This window comes from Nicotiana tabacum, chromosome 18 (assembly GCF_000715075.1).
Source record: "Nicotiana tabacum cultivar K326 chromosome 18, ASM71507v2, whole genome shotgun sequence".
Classification (NCBI taxonomy): Eukaryota; Viridiplantae; Streptophyta; class Magnoliopsida; order Solanales; family Solanaceae; genus Nicotiana; species Nicotiana tabacum.
In genome coordinates, this window is record NC_134097.1 from 57,097,503 (window position 1) to 57,103,910 (window position 6,408).

Sequence of the window (6,408 nt, forward strand, 5' to 3'; positions counted from 1 at the left end):
GAGAATGAATCAAATCTCCATGCACTTAGCACTGATGACATTTACGCACAAAACTGATGCAATCGCTCCATAGTGAGCCAGTAATAACCTGCTCGGAGAATCTTCTTTGCCAGAATGTACCCACTCATATGCGGTCCACAAACTCCGGAGTGTACCTCAGTCATGATTGTTGTGGCCTGTCTAGCATCTATGCATCTTAGCAATCCCAGATCTGGAGTTCTTTTGTATAATACCCCTCCACTGAAGAAAAATCCACTTGCCAATCGTCGAATTATTCTTTTCTGATCACCAGTGGCTTGTACCGGATATACCCCCATCCTAATGTATTCTTTGATATCATGGAACCATGGCTCTCCATCCAGTTCTTCTTCCACCATATCACAGTAAGCATGCTGATCACGGACTTGAATCTGCAAAGGGTCCATATAAGCCTTATCTGGATGATGTAACATTGACGCCAGAGTGGCCAAAGCATCGACGACTTCATTATGAATCCTCGGGATATGCCTGAATTCTATCGACTGAAACCGCTGACAAAGATCATGCAAACATTGTCTGTACGGTATGAATTTCAAATCCCGTATTTCCCATTCTCCCTGAATCAGGTGCACCAGGAGGTCCGAGTCACCCAAGACCAAGACTTCCTGGACACCCATATCCACAGCTAACCTCAAACCCAGAATGCAGGCCTCGTATTCCGCCATGTTGTTGGTGTAGTAAAAGCGAAGCTGAGCCGTAACAGGGTAGTGTTGCCCTATTTCAGAAATAAGTACTGCTCCTATCCCCACGCCCTTCATGTTTGCAGCTCCATCAAAGAAATGTTTCCATCCCGATTTCTCAACTTGCTCCAACTCATCAATGTGCATCACCTCTTCATCGGGGAAATAAGTTTTCAAAGGTTCATAATCTTCATCAACCGGATTCTCGACCAAATGGTCCGCCAAGACCTGTGCTTTCATTGCAGTTCGAGTCACGTAGACAATGTCAAACTCTATGAGCAGGATCTGCAACTTTGCAAGCCTCCCTATGGGCATAGGCTTCTGAAAGATATACTTTAATGGATCCAAGCGAGATATAAGATAGGTAGTGTAAGATGACAAATAATGTTTCAGCTTCTGCGCCACCCAAGTTAGGGCGCAACATGTCCTCTCAAAATGAGTGTACTTAACCTCGTAGGATGTGAACTTCTTGTTGAGGTAATAGATGGCCTGCTCCTTCCTACCAGTGATATCATGTTGACCCAATACACAGCGAATGATTGTCCAAAACCGTCAAATATAGAATCAAAGGTCGCCCTGGTTCTGGCGGTACCAACACAGGTGGATTTGACAAATACTCCTTTATCTTATCGAACGCTTCCTAACATTCATCTGTCCACTTCTGCAGCATCGTTTTTTAACAGTTTGAAGATTGGCTCGCAAGTTGTTGTGAGCTGAGCGATGAACCTGCTGATATAATTCAATCTTCCCAACAAACTCATCACCTCGGTCTTATTCTTCGAAGGTGGCAATTCCTGGATGGCCTTGATTTTCGATGGGTCCAGTTCAATACCCCGGCGGCTGACTACAAACCCCAACAACTTTCCAGACGGCACCCCAAAAGCGCACTTTGCAGGATTAAGCTTGAAATTGTACATGAAAAGCCTCTAGAAGAACTTTCTTAGATCCCTGACATGGTCAGACTGCTTTCTAGACTTCACGATCACATCATCCACGTACACCTCGATTTCCTGGTGTATCATATCATGGAATATTGTTGTCATTGCCCTCATGTAGGTTGCCCCAACATTTTTCAAGCCAAATGGCATGACCCGATAGCAGTACGTTTCTCACGGCGTGATGAATGCCATCTTTTTTGCATCCTCCTCGTCCATCAAGATCTGATGATAACCCGCATAACAATCCACATGTTTATCTCGTTCATCTTTTGTGAACCACTAAATCAGTGCTCAGACCCGACATGTTTTCATAGGACCATGCAAAAACGTCTTTGTATTCGAATAGTGCTTTAATTATCTCCTCTCAGAGTTGAGGTTCCAGATGGACAATTATTTTAGTTTCACGGACATTTTCTTGGTCCCCTAGATTAACTGCCTCTGTGTCATTCAAATTAGGTTTGGGCTTTTCCTCAAAATGACTTAGTTCCTTACTAATTTCTTCATAGGCCTCATCATCCTCAAATTCCAACTCGTCATCACACTCGATTTCTTGTATTATTATTTCAGAGTTAGATTGGCTTTTAAAACTGGACCGAAGATTCCTCATGCATGTCATGTCATTGATATCAGTATAAAAAGAACTGTACAAGAGAAGAAAACAAAAATAAAATTAGAAGAAATGAAGGAAAAGGAACAATTGCATTTCATTGAATATAAAGATAACAGGGTTTTAACACATCCAACTAGACGAAACATAATATCTGAATTACAGACCCTGGAATAATCCAGACAACTAAAGAAAATTAAAACCCACTACCAAGACTCCCTCCGGGTAGGAAGAGGAGTAGCTTCCCAGTTGTTGACTTTTGCACGTGGTCCCACAAATTGCACATCTACCTTGCTGGACCCTTCCCCAACCTGAACCATGTTAACCTCGGCGAATAACCTTTCAAACCCCTTCTCCAAATCTCCATTGACACCAATCAATGGTCCAGGGACCTTTGACAGCAGTTGATTTCTGATACCCGGCCTGACGAATGATCTAGACAAGCGCGGGATTGGCTTTGGCAATGCCCATGCTTTCTGTTTCATTTTTCTAGCTCTTCTCATGTCTGCAATGGTAGGCTTGAACCCCAGACCAAAAGTATCCAGATTCTTTGGAAGAGAAACTGGTTGCACAATACCTTGCAGAGACGCACCCAAACCCTTGCCCGGTACGAAACCATTTTTCAACAGCCACCATAACTGATGCCGCAGCCATCTTTGGAGTTGGCACGCACTTTCCTTTCGGAATTTTCTCTACCGATACTGTTTCGGAAACTTGATAAACCCATGGTCCCTTGTCATCGTCAACCTCTATGAACGGAATGATGGCACCATTGGGCACACACAAATTATCTTCGTCGTGTACAACAATTTCCTGTCGATCCCATTCAAACTTGACCACTTGATGTAGAGTAGATGAGACTGCTTTGGCCGCATGGATCCAAGGTCGCCCCAACAGTAGATTGTACGAAACAGCCACATCGAGCACCTGGAATTCCATAGTAAATTCAACTGGCCCTATTGTGAGCTCAAGTACTATGTCCCCGACTAAATCTTTCCCTCCACCGTCAAATCCCCGAACGCAAATACTGCTCTTGTGAATTATTTCATCCTCTACTTGCATCTTGTTCAATGTGGAGAAAGGACAGATGTTCGCGCTAGACCCGTTGTCAACCAGTACCCGAGTAACCACAGAGTCTTCGCATTTCACCGTCAGATATAGGGCTCTATTGTGCTCGGTACCCTTCACGGGCAACTCATCATCGGAAAAAGTGACTCGGTTTACCTCAAATATCTTGTTAGCTATCTTTTCCAAGTGGTTTACTGAGATTTTGTCAGGAACGTGAGCCTCGTTCAAGATCTTCATCAAAGCACGACGGTGTTCGTTTGAATGGATCAATAATGACAAGAGTGAGATCTGAGCTGGTGTCTTCCTTAACTGTACCACAATGGAATAGTCTTGCGCTTTCATCTTTCTCAGAAATTCTTCTGCTTCTTGCTCAGTCACTGCTTTCTTCACCAACACTGGATTATCTTTTGAGGTCTTAGCTTTTCTCAACTCTTCGGGGGCAAAGCATCTCCCCGATCGAGTCAAACCATGAGTCTCACACACTTCTTCTTTAACCTCTTTCCCCTGGTAAGTTATTGTCATTCGTTCATAATTCCACGGGACTGCCTTGTTGTCGATCATTGGAAGTTGAGTTACTGGTTTTATAATAATAGGCTCTGTGCGAGCACCCATCACGACCACAACAAGTTTACTTGTAACCCCTGATACCACCACTTTAGCTTTCTCTGGTTTCACTGCAACAGTGCTTGAAGACCCTTTCTCGGCTACCACAACTGGCTTATTGTCTACCCCTTTCAACTGGACCACTGATTTCCCATTGGTTACCTTTTACTTTGAACTGGTTTCACTGGAGCGGATCATCATTACCATCTGCGAGGGTTTCTTAGCCTTCCCTCCCTTGTGTATCAACTCAATCATATCGGTCTCATGGTGAGCTGGTAGCAGATTCTGGTTGATATTTGGTGCTTCTAGGGCCTGAACCTCGATCCGATGAGTATCAATGAGCTCTTGTACAACTGTTTTTAGTTTCCAGCATTTCTCTATGTCATGGCCCAGGGCCCCTGAACAATACTCACAACTCACCGAGCGATCAAGATTTCTGGGAAAGGGATTCGGCAGTTTGGCTTCGATCGGATTCAACATGCCCAACTGTCTCAGCCTGTGGAATAGACTAGTATAGGACTCTCCCAATGGAGTAAAAGTCTTCTGCTTCTGCAGCCTCTCGTTCTTAAAGGCTTGATTAGGTCGAAAACTTGTTCCAGGAAGATTTTTGTAGGCTTTTGGGGGTGGATAGTTATTTTGTGGAGCTTGGTATGGATTTTGTGGAGCTGGCGCACGCCACTGTGCATGAGTGGGAGGTTGGGTATAGGTTTGTGCGTGATAGACAGAAAAATGGGGATCTGGCGGTGGGTAGTAATGTTGTGGCGGGCTATATAGAGTGTGGGGATAGGTTTGGGGATAGGGTCGAGGCTGGTTGTAGAACTGTGGAAGGTTCCTAGATCCACCCCAAGCTGCCAACTCGATCGTTGCAACATCCTCTTTCTTCTTCTTTCCGAGTAAACCCCCAGTACCGTTTTGAATGGCCTGGGTGGTTGCTTTGATTGCCGAGTAACTCATGATCTTATTGGACTTGAGTCCCTCCTCAACCATGCCTCCCATTTTCACAACTTCATTAAAGGACTTGCCCACTGCTGACACCAAATGACCAAAATAAGTGGGCTCCAAAGCCTACAAGAAATAATCAACCATCTCACTCTCTTTCATCGGTGGGTCAACCCTCGCTGCTTGATCTCTCCAACAGAACCCATATTCTCGGAAGCTTTTACCGGGCTTCTTCTCGATCTTCGTCAATTACAGACGGTCTGGGATGATTTCAAGATTATACTGAAAATGACAGGCAAAGGCTTGGGCCAAATCGTCCCATGTGTACCACCGGCTATGATCTTGTTTGGTGTACCATTCTAGCACCGACCCACTCAAACTTTGGCTGAAATATGCCATCAGCAATTCGTCTCTTCCACCTGCTCCTCTCATCTTGCTACAGAATCCTCTTAAGTGTGCTACCGGGTCACCATGCCCATCGTACAGATCAAACTTGGGCATTTTGAACCCTGCTGGCAACTGAACATCTGGGAACAAACATAAGTCCTTATAGGCTACACTCACTTGACCTCCCATCCCCCTCATATCTCGGAACGATTGCTCTAAGCTTTTGACCTTTCTGATCATCTCTTCATGCTCGGGATTTTTGGGCGGTTTCTCGGTCTCTGCCGGGATATCAAGATGAGGAGTGTAAGGATATGGTTCTGGAACTTTGAAGGTGGGTTCAGGGGGATAGTACTGGTTGTCGTGAGTTTGGAACAGGGGTTCACTGGAAGATCGGTGTAATGTAGCAGGTGGATGTGCCACAAAAACATGTATAATTGGTGGAGGAGGGTATGAGACTTGTTTGGGTGGTAGAGCTTGAGAAGTATGGGAAGTGGCGCCATGACATTGTTGGTAGAGGGGAAAGGCTGGAGATGAGTTCACAATGGGAGGCTCCGGAGGTTGGGCTGATGGTGAGATATAAGCAGGATTGGCGGGATAAACCGGTGGTGGATGCCCCTTCGCCCAAGCTTGGTACATTTCAGCCATCTGCTGTTTCAACTTATACATTTCTTCCCTCATTGCATTAACGTCCATTTCTTCCACCTCTTTCGATGGGTCGACGATACTTGTTTCCGGTTCCTGGTCGACCATATTCAGCCTGTCTTTCTCGGGTGTTGTAGGAGTGAGTTGCCAGAATGCCAGTCAACTAACCACCTGCCTGAACTTAATACATCAAACAACAACCTTGTTAGCGATTAGGCTTTAACAGATTGGTAACCGCACATTGGGCATGAATGCACCTAAACAGCTAATCGTATCTATTATGTATTTGATCGGTTGCATGCGTCATTCCGGCCTTGTCTTACCTTTGATTGCAAACCTCCCCCTTTTCTTTCTTTTTCTTTTCCTTCCTTTCGTTCACTCTTTGTTTCTATTCTCTCTTGATTTTCTTATTTTCTCTCTCTTTTGTTTTTCCGCTCTTTCTTTCTCTCTTTTATTTGGTTACGGTCGAATCCTATAGAGATTGCCTACATATCATGACCCCGCA